The 15,651-nt window shown below is 43.0% G+C and overlaps 1 protein-coding gene across 5 annotated transcripts in view; it reads right to left on the bottom strand.

The window, feature by feature from the left end:
• Positions 1-15,651, bottom strand: part of Phactr1 (phosphatase and actin regulator 1) — a 451,087-nt gene that overhangs the window by 402,872 nt on the left and 32,564 nt on the right. The window lies entirely within an intron of this gene.

Raw genomic sequence — 15,651 nt, 5'->3', positions numbered from 1 at the left:
CACGAGTGAATCAGGTGAGTGACCTGCGACAAATTATCACAACTGCACACAGAGACCTGTGCAGAATATGGGCATCTGTTGTAGCACCAACCAAATGTGAGGTTTTCATTGTCACTCTCCTATTAAGAAGAGGCATGAAATAGATGTTAGTTGGAATAACAATAACTGGACTCTTTATATGAAGATTCAAAGTTACTTGTTGATTTTTGTGGTTCTTGAGAAAGAACCCACACCCCCATCCATAAACAGACACTGGTCCAAGGCTCAGGGACCATTCTGTTAAGAGGAGGAGGAGAGAATGAGCGGTGGAGAACCACGAGGGAATAGTGTCTTCTAGGCACAGGCAAGAAGCCTGTGCACGTATGAACTCACAGCGCTTGTGACAGTGTGTACAGGACCCATGCAGACTCACACTTCACCAAGTCAAGTCCCAACGAGAGAGAGAGAGAGAGAGAGAGGGAGAGAGAGAGAGAGAGAGAGAGAGAGAGAGAACGAGAACAAAGTTGAGCAAGTAGAGAAGGAATATGGGATCTGGACGGGGTTAGAGGAGAGGGTAAATAGTATCAAAACTCATCGCACAAACTTCCAAGAATGAGACACAAGTTAACAACAACAGGGGGGCTGGTGAATAGAGGAAGTTTAGCATATTTGCTTTCCCGTTATTTATTTATTCTATAGATGCTTAACGCAATTTGAGCTAAGAAATCCTTTGCATAGCAGTTTAGCATAGTGTGACACGTTCACTCACGAAATGATTTGCTATGATCTGTAATCACCTCGAGTACTTTCCTGGGTTTGAACGGCACACCCTTGAGGTCAGAAGGTGCACATGGCAGGCAATACTTTTTTATTATTTATTTGTTTATTTGGTCTTTTTACATCCTGATTGCAGTTTCCTCTCCCCCCCTCCACCCAGTCCCCACCTTCACCCACTCCTCTCTCTTCAGAAAAGGACCAGCCTCCATAGGTATCAACCGGCCCTGCCTGGCATCTCCACAATAGTGTTTTGCTTGTAATACTTCACTGGGGATAAAACTTAATGGACGTTTGTTTCAACTTAAGAAGATGGTGAGGGTGATAGTTTTTTAATTAGTACATGGTTGCCTGGAACGAGCTGATACCATGCTGAAACCCAATTAGTCTACATTAGTAGTTGAGAATGATAAGACTCGCCCCTCCACCAATACCATTTGCCCCATAGAGATGTTGAAAGCACAGCCGAAAGAGAACATATGGTCCAAGCACCGCAGTGGTGAAATGTTACTTAACAGATGAATGTAGGAGAAAGACCATGGTGCAGAGCAGAAGCACAGAGTATCTCATAACACTTGGAAATAAGCCTGGGTAGAGGCCAAGTTCAAGAGTAAGAAAACGCCTGTCCACTGATGCCTAGGGTTTTAAGAGATTCATTATTACTAACTGATGTCACCCACTCTGCCTTCCCTTCATGAAATATGTCAAGAGAGCCCATTTGTAAATGCAGGAAGCAGTTTGGAATTGGAGCCTATATCGTTAAGGTTGTTTGAATAATTATGTGGCAAGTCAACCCATTGACCCTTGCATGCCCTGAGCTAGAATATGGAATGTTCTGAGTAGTGTAGGGAGCGTGATCTCTCACTCAGTGAGGGTTCTGGTGGGTCTTACCTGTATGTAATTGAAACCCCAAGCAAGGCAGGCACCTTTCTCACCTCTACCCCTGCACAGCTATACTATGGGCTATTCTAAGACTATGTCATTCTAAGACAATGTCTTCAAGTGACAAACCTGTGTTGTCACAGTCTTCTCAATCGCCTTTCCTCTGCAGCTAAGCTTTTGCCACTTGGCTGAGAGGACTCCTGAGGGGCAAAATCCCTGACCATTTCCTCTCTGTCAAATAAAAAGAAGATGCTCAACCTGCTAGGTTTGACCAGTGCTTTGCACGTCCTGGCCCTTCCACTGCTGTAGAAAACCCCTCGGTCCCCCTGGCTCTCCTCCCCCACGTTGCCTCTGCTTTTCCTTAGTTCTTATGCTGGTGCCTCTTCTTCTCAGGCCTTTGAAAGGGTGCCCCTTGGCTGGGGACATGGCTCAGTGACACTATGCACAAGACCCTGGGTTCCATACCTAAAACAAGAAAACCCAAGAATCAAACCTCAAGGGTCCTTTCTGTGTCTTCTGCTAAGTCTTTCTCTGCCGGTTCCCTAGCCTCAAGCTTCTTTGGTTGTGGCATGGAAAGTACAGGACAGGATGGGATTTTAAGGCACAGAAGGGTAAAGTGATAGCCTTGAACATGCCCAGTGGGTGGGTGGTGGGTGGGTGCTGCGTGAGAACTACGGAGAATTCTTTTGAATCATCCCGGGGTTAATCAGCTCATAACTTCTAGCAAAATGCAATCCACAGAGCATGAATTCTTGGCCAGAAGACCTTGCTTTTCTACGATCTCAGGAAATATGAACCAGTCTTCATCGTTCCTTAGCCACGTTCATTGGAGGATGGATCTTTCACTGGGATGCCACCCCAAATCTTCCACCTGGCAGTGAGCTCACTCTTCGGCTCAGTGAAGATCTAATTCATAGCCAGCTCCTTAAAGGAGAGCCCTTCGTCTACCCAGTTGGCCAAGGCGGAGACTTAGAGATCACAAGCTCCTCCCACTTCACTCTCTAGAATCAAGTGAATGTGAGGTCTTGACATTTACCTCTCTTCTAAAATACCTCAGTACACTCTCCGAGCTTGTCATTTCTTTCACCCTTTCAAGCATTTATACCTTGTCAAATGTCAGTAAAATATCTTCCCAAAGAAGCAATGGTCTACCTTCCTGTTATCAGGGAGGGGACTTGGAGACTGTCCGGTATGGGACCCTGAACTGTCATTTTCTCCACAGCCTTGTGTGCCTTTTTGGACCCACAGAGTGAGTGCTTCATCCTTACCAGGTCTCTTACTTTTTGCACCATGTGAATGGAAACTGCCTTCCCATAAATACTTTCTCCCTTGCTTTACTGGCAGACATCCCTCGCTCCCGAAGTCCTGCCTCCACCGAGAAGACATTGCCCCCTCAGATCGGTGCTTCTGCTGAGGGAGGGAAGATTCTGGGTTGTTTGCCATCCTTTCTAAAGGGTCCCGACACTCCTAGACAGTCTGATGTCTTCATTTTCTGTGTCTGATGAGGGTTTCTGGGAGCCCCCAACTATGTCCCCATCTGTTAATGCTGCTGCTGCACAAGAGGCAGGCTCCTAAGAATGCGACATACTTATCCAGATATAAGAGATGCTAAATGATGTACATTGCAAAAATATATTTATTTATGCCTGGAGCTCTGGTCTCATTGATCCGTACTTTAGGTTATTTGGTAAAAAACAGTTTCAGAGCCACTCCAATAGAAGGACACAGCAAGGAGGCTTGCCAAACGAAAGGGCAAGAAGACCTGAAGTTTCCCCTGACTCACACCCTGCCTCCCACATTTAGTGACATTTCAGATTGCATAACCACCCCAAGCAATTAGAACCATAAATGACTAAACACCGTGACTCTCTCACATCTTTGACCTGCCTACTGAGTTAAATACTTTACCCTAGAAGTTGACTTGCCTCGGGGAGACTGGGATCTGCCTAGTCATAGCCTGAGCTGTGGTAAGGGACAAATTGTCTCAGCCAAGGCTCGACCTAGGGGGCTAAAGAGGTTTTTCTCTGAGTCTCTAAGCAGATCTGCAAAGGAGGGAGGGCCAAGGTGAAAACATCAACTCGTGGAGGGATCTTGCTGCTGAGCCAGCTGGCTCTGCTCGCCTGCCTGCGTCTGTCTGTCTGCAGCTCTCATCTCAGCAGGTACACAGTCCCTGCAGCTCTCCTCTCAGCAGGTGCACAGTCTCTGCAGCTTATTAGTATCCTGGGGGCATTGGGCTTCTGTCTTGTCATACCAGAAACCATTTCCAGAGTGCTGTGTATCCCAAACCATCCCAAGATCGTTAAGCAGGCTGCCTTTCCTGGTGACAAACACAGGCTTGGTTATTACCCCAAGTCTACCTGTGAAAAGTAAGGCACAGAGGGCTTCATCAGCTAACTGGAGGTCCCGTGTTAGTGTAGGCTGCAGGTGGGCTAGAATCTGTAGCTCGTGGTCTAGATGAGACCCACACCCTAACCAAGACTGGGACTCTTTCTTTGAAGGGCAGGCAGAGACAGAGACAGAGACAGAGACAGAGACACAGAGACAGACACACACCGGGGGGGGGGGAAGAGAGAGACAGAGACAGAGAGAAAGACAGACAGACAGACAGACACACACAGAGAGAGAGAGAGAGAGAGAGAGAGAGAGAGAGAGAGAGAGAGAAGAAACCACCCCCGTCCTAACACATGATTTTAATTAAATAAAATGGAATCTAATCTTCACCACAATGGACTCTTCCCAAGGTCTGCTTCCCCGTGGGACTTTGATGGTAGTAACCATTCTTCCCAGGATCTTTTCCCTAAAAAGGACTCGCTGGTATTCTAAGTTATATATTCTAACTTAGATTCCAGCATACATCCCCAAAGAAATAGACAGCACTAAACACACAGGCATTGCAAAACTGCTCCAAAGCAAGCCATTCTAGTTCTCAAATGTCACATAGCTGCCAGGTCTCCTTTGGCTTTCTCCCCGGTGTTGGAGCTCAAACCGAAAGCCTCATGCAGGCAAACCAAACCCAGTCAACCGCTCTGTGTCCCAAGATCCCATTCTCTATATCAAAGAATGATACCAGACTAACTGCAATAATATTTGGGATCAAAGCTGCTAAAACTTTCCACTTGGTTTATTAATTCAGCTGAGTTAGGCTTAAGTAATACAAAAAGGTTTGTTGATGCCCATCAGTCTTGTCTTACTATTTTTCACTAAATTCCCCATCCTTAGCCAATTTTCTAAATGCACAATTTTTTCTTGTCCTGAATCCATTCATGTGCTTTTCCTTATCTATCTGAATTCCTGGGACTGACCAGGAAAAATTTAACACATGTAAGAAAAGCAAACTTGGCTGTTTGGTAGAGCCGCCCTCCTCTCCGTCTGATTTCCAGTGTTTACACATTAATTCTTTATGGCTTTCATTGAATCATGCTTTGAAAGAATGTAAAGGAGGTTGTTCTGATCTGCAGCAAGTCAAGCACCAGACTAAGGCCTCTGTTTTTCATCTGCAGCTGCATTTACTACAAGTTAGTGCCTATTCACAAAACAAGAAAGACAGCCAAGCTGAGCTCTGCATTGCTTAAAAACTCAGGAAAGTGGCAGGGATTGAAACATAATCCATAGAGAATCCTTCACGGAGGCCTAGTATGATGACGTTTCAAAAATTCCAACCTGACTGAGCCAAGGAAAGATGGGCTGGATGAATTCTAAAGAGCTCTTGACTCCTTGCTTCAAGATGCAGCTTTCCAGCTTGCAAGGCTAGTGTGGAAACATGGCCCGTGACTCAACATAGACTCGACTGATAGCACATTCCAAGCAGAGTTAATGTATCACCTTATCATGGCATTGGCCAGTGAACGTGGCAATGTTGCATAACACACTGGAATGCTGGTCACCTTAATCCTACTGAACAGATTGCTAGAAGCAATTCATGTCTCCCTTGGTAAGTATTCCAAAATACAAGGCAAGATTATAGAATAGTTCCTATAAAAACAGCTCCAAAGTGCCCACGGCAAACAGGATATATTATCTATTTTAAAGGTGGAAGGATATTTTCACTAGACATGCTTACAAGACATCACCCTAGCCACACTGAGTTTGGAATTAAAACATGAGAAAAGCAATATTAAAATCACCTATTAGCATGCTTTTAGGTCAACCAAAGTAAATAAGCCTTGGAAGGCCAAGTTGCCAAATTAAATTAGTCAAGCAAAGCTGGATCCTTCAACATTTTTAGTAACACAAGAAAACAAGTGATAATGTCTGAACTTCATACAGGTATAGTTCAACAGTTCTTACAGTGTCTTGAATGTTAACATCAACACTGTAAACTAAAGTATGCTGTACTAAGAGATGTTTAACAACCGGCTCTCTAATTTACAGACCATATGCTGACCCACACAGCATACACACTCTCTTCAAGAAGCAAGTTCAAGCTACCACTGTGTTGACACTGATTGTGGGGTCAGAAAGAGATAAAAACGGACTGTGGAAACTTATCCGAGACTGCGCCATTACAGTGCTGGGGACAGAGGTGCATTAAAGTGCAGATTCTATGAAATTCTCTAACCGTTGTCTGCTTTCTTCTGTGGGGACCACTGAGCTTCCAAAGTCTTGATTTTTCACTTCTAAGATGTGTTGGTTGAACAGTTAATCTTTAAGCTTTCCTCTAGTTCAGTTTTTCCCCAATATTTAAATGATTTTCATACTCAATTGGAAGGGAGCCTGAGAGTCTGATAGCAGAATCAAAGAAAATTTCTGCTTGGTTTTGTGTTTATAGAAGAGCAAGGATGGCCCCAAAACACAGAGCATGATCCAGATTTCAAAATGGCTTATTTTATAAATAAGTATGGCTTTCACATATCAAGTGATATTATATGAATTTCAACGCAAATGGAAAAGGAAAACATTCTGAGACATCAAACAGAAGCATACTATGCTTATTTCATTATACCTGCTCCAGCTTTTCTTGTGAATTTTTGAGATGGGCAGCATCAAAGGTATTATCTCTAAAGTCCAGAAGATGGAACAACTTGTGTGCTTTGCAAAAATTTCCTTACAACCAGGCTTGGTGATATAGCACTGCTCTCCCAGCTACTCAGAAGGCTAAGGCAGGATGACCATAAGGTCCAAGCCTTCCAGGGCTACAGCATGAATTTAAGAATATCTTGAGCAACCGAGATTCAGACACCATCTCAAAATACAAGCTAAAGAGAGGGTTACCGATGTAGCGCGATTGTAGGGCCCTTGCCTAGAATGCAGGGCAGGGGGAGGGAAAAGGAACTTTATGCTAAATCCTCCTGTCTAAGAAATTACTTGGATAGTGACAAATTAATGATATCATTGCAAAGGAATGCGGCCATTGTCAAATAAAAGAATTAATGAGGTTTGTCTTTTCCATATTTCAGGACTAAAATACAAATGATGAAGAGAGCATGAGCTCTGTGAACCCTTCCTCAAGAGAGGATGGAAGAAGTAGGTGCATTATCCTATAGAGGCCTGAGGTAGGTAGGGAATGAGTCTGTCTCTTTGCTCTATGGCTTCTGCATAAGATACTGTCAGCGGAGGGGTTAGGGCTCGATCCTTGGAGATGCTCGCTGCTGGATGATGAAGAGAAATCCAACAGTCCATCTGAAGGATGGAGTGGTTACCATTTGAATGTGGTGCTCTTCTTCACTTGGCAAATGCTTCTGAGTATCTGTTACGGTAAGAGCTTCCTGCCAGCCATGAGCATCTAAAGCAGGGTAAAGCAGACATGGCCCATTCTCTCAGAAGCTAATGTCTCTCCTTCTGCGTGTGGAATCTACCTCTGGACTGCATTGCTGTTAGCGGTGAAACACTATTCGATTGTAGATTAAATAGGCAACTATTTAATGAAATGGCAAAATAAAGATAAGTCATCTTTCCTTTTGTTAAAACAGGGTCCAAGTTTTTATATAGTTGCTTGCTAGACTAGTTAGTATCTGTCACAAAGACAATCAAGGTTATGTGTTACTAAGATGAACCAAGACCAATTTTTTTTTTCTGGACTTATTTGGAAGGTGCTTACTAAGTACCCATTGTGTTGACTCTTCATCTTAGCTCCTTTTTAGGCAATCTAACAATGTGTGTGTGTGTGTGTGTGTGTGTATGCGTGTGCGCACATGTGCACATATACATGAATGTACATTTTATAGGTAAGCAGGCTGAAATTCAAAAAGATAGCAATCTTGCCCCCAAACTGCCCAGCAGTGACAGAATTTAAGTACATGTCTGTGATACAAATCCACTGTGACCTTTTTCTGTGCTCTGACAATTTCCTCCACCATCAGGTGGTCGGTCAGACTATTGATTACCGTTGCTTGACTTCAGCAGCTCCTGAATAAACCAAGAGTACCTAGGTCTTTTTATCCTTCTGTACGATGACATGCTACAAGCCAGTGGGAGCCAAATCCACAAGGAAGGCCAGATGTTGGGTCTTGTATGCACCAGCCCGCTGTATCCACCTGTCTGGGCCACACCACCTCTAGCCTTTCACAACAGCAAGACATCTTATTCTAGACTGCATCAATGCCAGGGATGGGGTAAGGGAAGCCATCATAACTCTGTTGTTGGAGATAAAACGAGGTGGACCTCAGCAACAGATTTGCAGAAACTGCACATTGAGAAGATGAACATTTCGCGGAGGTGTGACACAAATAAGTCACCGAAGATCGGGTATGAGAGAAGCAAGACCAGTTAGAGTTTAGGAATCAGACTCCACTATGTACTTTGCACTCAAAGCTCATTGTGACTACTGCACTGTATTGGATCTTTGCAAAGGTTGATGGAGGAAACATGCTCTGGGAACCAGAGACCATAGAGAATACTGCAACAGCCTTACTACAGCCTGGTGTTATTGGATGCACTTGCTCGGTTGCCATGAATGAAGGACTGCCGATCTGTAGTCTAGCACCCAATCATGCCTTCATTTTCCCCAATCCCCGCTGAGGAAAACTTTCACTTGACCACTAGTACTTCTTCTGTGCTTTGTTTCCTTCTAATCCTTATAATAACCCATGTGGTTTCTTTTCAGAACCAGTACCCCCACCTAGACACTGTGGGGGAATCACACTCAGCAAGAGAGCAAAAAACGTCCTCAGATTGGATCTTTGGTATCGTGTGAAAAGGAAGTCCATCATTCACAGTCGGACCTCTCCACCCCCCCCCCCCAGGTATATTGTTTACTAACACAAATGAACAATGTGGTTTCATTGCTAGTCCTGGTTTCCTTTCAGCAATTTGACACCAAAGGTCTTAACCAAGAAGGGTAATGGCTGGATGGTTGAGTAAAATCACCAACATATATATATATATATATATATATATATATATATATATATATATATTTAAACTAATCATGGACAAGTATGCACAAATAATCTAGTGGGATCTTGACCACATGTTCCTATCTGTGTAGAGTTTGTTTATGGCTCTGTTAGGGCATGCCACCCATTATAAATGAAGTTAGCAGTAAGGGAGAACGAAAATTGTACCTGATGGAGTGGCTGTGTCAGACCTGTCGGCACTGGCTAATGTCAGTCAGCGTTCCGTTCTGTCTCAGTATTTCCACTTCACTGGTTCAGTAAGTGGGCTCAAGCAGGCTCTAGGACACAGATCCCGGGGGCTATAACTCTGCCAAGTTGCTCTTGTACTCAGGCAGGGCAGTCTTCTAAAGAGCCTCTGCTTCTTTATCAGGCGGCTTTACAACAGAATTCGTTCAGACAGATCACATTCCATGAGTGATATCCCAGGGACCGGTGGAGGGACTTAACTCTGACTAGAGCATCCTTTGCTCTGACCTGGTATTATTTTTATAGGCACCCCAGCTGGTCTCAGATCTAATGCACACTCCATTTATTTAGCTGCCATTCTATCAACCAAAGAGGACATGTTTGCATTCAGATTTTTGATGAACAAGAAAAATACCAACAGATCTTTTGTTTCTAGAAACTGAAGTGTTCCCAAGGTGCCTGGAAAACATACCATTTGACCTTCAGATGCAAATGCAGGAGTCAAACTTGAAGAACAAAGACTCTTCAGACCAACAGAAGGGCCAAGCAAGCATCCTTTATAGTTACTGCTGGCAGGGCTGTTTGCACAGCAGGTTTTGTGGTGAGAGCTCAGAGGAATGTGGAGTCCAGGGGACACCTTTGGCTAAACTTCACAAACCACATTAATGATTTACTATTGCATATGTACTGCAAGCTCTTTCCATGAGAGGGGAAAAAGGAAAACTAACTTGGGCATTTTAGCCCTTGGGGGGGAAAAAGATGCAGTCATTGAGAAATCTTGCACAATTTGAAGAACATACCGAACACCTAATTTCTTCAAAAGTATTAACTGTCTTCTACTATTAAATGTCTTCAATGTCAAGTATTGCCAAATACATGTATGAAATGATGTGGAATGATTAGCTGTATACAATAGGGAATAAATGATAGACCAGATTTTAGTGTGGTCTGTATCATTGACCCTAGCTTTGGCCCTAGACAATTTGTTGAAAATATTTACTAGCTTTGTGAATGAAATCCAAGCAATGGGGGAAAGAGCCTTGGAAGGGTATGACCCCACATAAAATAAATAATGCCCCAGTCACGCCCACTTTTCTTTCTGCCCATTCTGTTCCTGCTGAACAGCTTTAACAATGAGAAATTGTTCCTAGACCTGCTGTTTTACACTTGGAGCAACTCAGTTCTAACCAAAACTGCTGTCAGAAGTCATTTTCCTCCAGAAGCAGAGGTTTTGCTAGATACAGCCAGCTTTGCCACCCGTCTGTAACAAGGCTCCCACTGCAAGGCAGCGCAGTCGAGGTCTGGAGTAAACGCAGGGCAGCTGGCTCCGCAGCTGTGCAAACTGTAATTCCGTGGTGTGAGTGGGAGGTAATGAACAGCCCCAGACTTCCGAGAATCCACGGGGGACGTTTAAGTCTCTCCCTCTCAGAAATAAAGGTTTCTGCCTCGAAGCTTCTGTGTATGCTTTTGTGAGGCTAAAGCAAATAATTAGGGTGTTTAGTTGGGAGAAAAGAGAGAGTGAAGGAAGGAGGAGAGGGGTCATGAAAGAAGAGTGACATCTGGTTATTTGGCTGTCTTGTGCCCAGTTAAGTCAATGCCCCTTGTGGGAAATAGGTGCTTTGGGGTCAAAACACCAGGTTTGGTCTTGAATACCAATTGCACATGGGAGGCTGAAGGCCAGGACAGGAAGGAGAGGTTAGAAGAACTTTGAAACTCAAAAGCACTCATAAAATTCAAGCACTCTGTCTTGTAGTGAGGTGGAGATTCTGTGGAGACCACAGTCTACAAAGGAAGAATCGATAGAGCCCTGTACATAAGTGAGGGTTTGGCCCTGGCAAAAGCGGCACCTGCCAGGGATCAGATTAATTTTCAGTTTTTATTCCTGTGTCTTACTGTGCCAGAGGCAGAGAGTGAAAGGCGTCCCAGACCCCAGACCACACATGCTTCGGTCCAGCATCTAACACTTCACTACGGGAAAGCATTCTTCACTCTTGGCCCATTTCCACTGTATACTCTAAGCTGCCCATAAACTTCTCAGCAACTCCTGTCTCTGCTTCCCATCTCTCAATTGCAGTGCTGAGATACAGACATATCTGCAGATGTACGCTACTATACCTAGTTTTACATGGGTCTGGGATTTGAATTTTGGTCCTGATGCTTCTGAGGTAAGTACGGTACTCACTGCCCCATCTTCCCAGCCCTGATGCTGTGCTTTTAGATCCTGGCCTATCAATCTTTAAAGTTTCTCCCTTCTCTTTCTCTTTTTATTCAGCCTGTATCTCCCTAAGTTTTCCTTTTAATTTCTTCTTTTATTTGGGGTATGATATGTGGAGAAAATTTCATATAGATCGGGCCGTCCTTGGCATTGCTGTGTAGTTGAGGATGACTGTGAAATTTTGATCCTCGAACCTCCTCCACCTTCTCAGGGCTGGAATTTTAGGTATGCACCACCACTCCTGTTTTACATGGTGACGGGGATGGAATCCATGGTGTCATGGATGCTCTGCAGTCATTCTACAGAGTGAGTTCTGATTATACTCACTGTGTCCACCAAAGGGCCACTGGAATCTCCGAGAGACGTTTTCGCCCCCTCACTCACGTGTGATCACTTGTGGGGGTGATGGCTATGGTGGTGGAGGCCGAGGTGGTGGTGAGATGGGAATACTATAGAAATTCAGAACCCAGGGTGGTTTTCCATCTCATTGTGGGTTACTTATTTTCTCTCTGTAGCCTAAAAAGATAGCATTAAGAAGTAGAGATAAAAGGTACCCCAAGAAAGTGTATTTACAATGTTAGTATTTCTGCATCCATAATGCATGAGATCTGCTCCTAGAAGACAGGTGTAGCTACCAGACAGGCATCAGTCGATAGTGTGAGGTTTTGTATGTGAGGTTGGTGGTGGTGGGGATGAGGTAGGAATGCCATAGAAAAATGAGCTAAAGATACAGCAGCATTCACTCTCCACTTTGCACGAAGAGACTTCACGGTGTGTCCCGCATTATTCTGGATTTCACATTCATTCAATGAATAGATCCTTAAAGCAAACCTCCAAGGTGGCCAGCGCCATGCATTCTGTTTAACAGAGAACATAGAGGATGTGGAGGAGGGGAAGGTGAGACGTTCCACCGAAGATCCCACAGCTGGTGGAAGACTGGCAAGCAGAACCCAGAACTTTACAGATCCTGTCTTTCCATCTATGCCAGGTGCCTTCCTGGAAGAAGAATCCTCTCTCAATGTCCTTCTCTCTTGTTGGAGCTCATAAACCATACCTTATGTAATGTTGGTGTAATGACAAATACGTTTTATACGCTTGTTTGTTCATTGTTTTCAACAGTTAAGGACATTACAGTGTCTCTAAGGGCTTCTAAAAATAACTCCAGCGTAGCCCCCATGCCTGTGGCGCTGGAGGGCTACACCCACCCTGAGTTCTCAGCCCCTTTTTCTTTCCCCTTGACTCAGTCTGGGAAGAGAAGAACATTTACCTCACTCTCAACCATTCAGAAGAAACAAGTGGTATTTCTTGGCAAATATGCCAAGGCCAGAAGTATCCCCTAGAAAGCCCCCAGTTTAGTAGTATTTATCAAAGCGTGGGTTGTAAATTCACTTGGATAGATCATAAGTAGCAGTTTTATAATGAAAATATACGAGAATGGCTCAGGGCAAAGGGATAGAATAGAACTTTACAGAAGGCATCAGATATGGATGGTTCAGTAAGGTGGAATAAAGTACATTTCTTACCTTGAGTCTCAGCTGTGGATGACTTAGGATACATTTCTGTTCCCGTTTCTTTATATTTCCTTGAGCTATGACCAGCTTTAATTGTGACCTCTGAAAGTAGTTGGCGATGTTAGCTTACCCTTTGGGGTTAATCACGACCCTTCAGAACATGGAGTGTGAAGATGTCTAACATGACATAAGTTCCAATTCTTATTTCTGGCTTCACTGCTTCATGACATTATTGCTTCTCTATGACTTAGTTTCAACATACAAAAATAATGCTAATCTCCTTAGAGTCACGGATAAACAAAGGCTTATAAAGTCCTGGACACAGCAAAGTTAGTAAATGCTGTCTATCCAGTACACGCTCTGTGTATGGTTCTAATTATTGATTCCTATGCATAACCTTATTTGAATTAGACACCTGTAGAGTTACTTGTTTGTTATCTCCACTTGGATGTTTTGCAAGCATTTCCTGTGTTACTACTAGCCCCTAAACTGGCTTTCCTACTTCCTCACTCATGTATAATCTGGTCATGTATGACCTGATCCCGTTCCTTCTGGAATCTCCTCTCATTCACCCCTCCCCTATTCAGTCCTCTGCAGCTACACTGGGCTCCTTTATATACCCGGAATATCCTCACTGGAGGTCTTTCCCCTGGTCTTCCCTTGGCTTTCTCCTTTACTCTGTATTTCTCATTCTTTTACCTGAATTAAAGAACTTGAATCAACTTCCTATTTCTCTCCTCTGCCAACTTTGCAATCCACCCTCCTTCCTACCACTTGAAAATAAAATCCACCTGCTGTTCCCCAAATCACTCATACTCAAAAAAGATTTGAGCTCTGAAGCATTTGGAATCAACCTCTTAGTCTGCTTCCTTCATTTTGTTCTTTACATGTATGGATTTGTGAAATACTTCACCATGTCCTTATAGATTACACATTGCTAATCTGAAAAAAAAATCCTTAATCCAAATGCTTCAGAGCTCAAATCTTTTTTGAGTATGAGTGATTTGGGGGACAGCAGGTGGATTTTATTTTCAAGTTTTGCAGAGTAGAGTCACTCCACTGATAAAATCATGCAAATGTCCAGAATCTCAAAATATCTAAAAATCTGAAACGCTTCTGGTTCTAAGCACTGGACAAGGGACATGCTACTGTGTATTATTGTCCAGAATCTGCTTTAGAACTTAAAATTCAAGAGAGTCAGATACTATTTCTTTTCATCACTCAGGCTTAGCAGTGTCTGAAAAGGCCCTGATACATAGTTAAGTGCTCAGTTAATATTCCTAATGGAATGAATATCACCAAGTCAGTATTTCTTCCCTTGAATAAAGGACCCAGCTGGCATATGGGAGAAATGTGTGAGTAATAGAGACTAATAAAGCTCTTCCTGTACCTTTGATTAAACTATAATTTTAATATTACACCAACATGTAATTTGGTTGGTTTAAATCCAGCAATAATGGGGCTTTGTTCAGAATTTTTCACACACACACACACACACACACACACACACACACACACACACACCTACCTCATGCCTATAGTCACAGCCCAGATACTTTGCCATCAGAGATTCTGCTGACAATTATTAGTTTTGGGCACAAAAATGGGGCAAGAAAAGACCGATAGGAAACATAAAAGCATTTACACAGCCCCTTCATTCACATATGTTAATGAGGTACAATTTTACACAGCCCTTTCATTCTGGTACATTAAGGAGGTACTATCAGGAAGTCATTCCTGTTGTCTTTTGGAATTTCATAAAGGAAGTTTTACAGATCCATCATTATTGGATAAGACTATAAAATGATTCTCATGTTTCATTGATCTAGCCTTTGTTATGTTAAAGGCTTATAAATTAAAAAACTCTAAATGTCTACACGGCCCTCTTCCCCTCTAGAAGTCATAGCCACTTTTTTAAGTGGCCGGGCATGTGATAAACTATGAAGATACCAGGGTCTTCTTTGTCTCACACTGTGAACAGCACCCGATACTAGTTGTCTCTCTCAGACTTTATGTTAGTCACACAACACACTGGCTATACTCTATGTTTCTCTTTTTACTTCATTAACTCAAGGAGGAGAAATGTTAGCTTGACAAATTATCTTTGGTTTCCACTTAAAATTTAGGTATACTATCTTAAAACTATTTCATTTGTGCAGTAATCAGTGATCAAAATTACATAGAGAAAGAGTAACTCTATAAGTCACTTTGAAAACTGGTTTGCTTAAGAAATAATAGGTATCTGTGAAAATATATTGATATACAACTTCTGTATTTATCATAGGTCATAGCTCATTTGTTTCTGACAGCCCATATATCAATGGAGAAAAGAAAGATGCGTTTGTAGTTCATGGCCAAGAAAGTGCCTAGAAGGATCACTCCCCATGGTTTTCAAAGCTTTATATTGAAGTTGTACCTGCCCTGTGGCTCTTCTGTGTATAAATTTACCTGCCCTGGTTATGTAAGAAGATAAAGGGAAACACACATCTTTCATAGTATTTCATTTTAATTATGGAGAAGGTGTTAAAAGTCTTGGATCTAGATGAACCCATCCACTCAAGATACCCAAACCAAGCCACTTAAGACTCTTTTCGTCCTGTGGACCCGAAAGAGTAGAACAGAACAGTGCAAACCAGAAATCTCTATTTTTCCACTATGATCAGGAACAGAAGCAGAACCTGGTTTTATAAAAAATACAAATATTGACCATGTTATTCATTTAAAATATCCAGAGACAGAAAGCAATGCTGAAGTGTGGATGGATGAAGAG

The sequence above is a fragment of the Mus pahari genome, chromosome 16 (assembly GCF_900095145.1).
Source record: "Mus pahari chromosome 16, PAHARI_EIJ_v1.1, whole genome shotgun sequence".
Classification (NCBI taxonomy): Eukaryota; Metazoa; Chordata; class Mammalia; order Rodentia; family Muridae; genus Mus; species Mus pahari.
The sequence above is the reverse complement of the archived record's forward strand: the minus strand, read 5'-3'. Positions and strand labels throughout refer to the sequence as shown.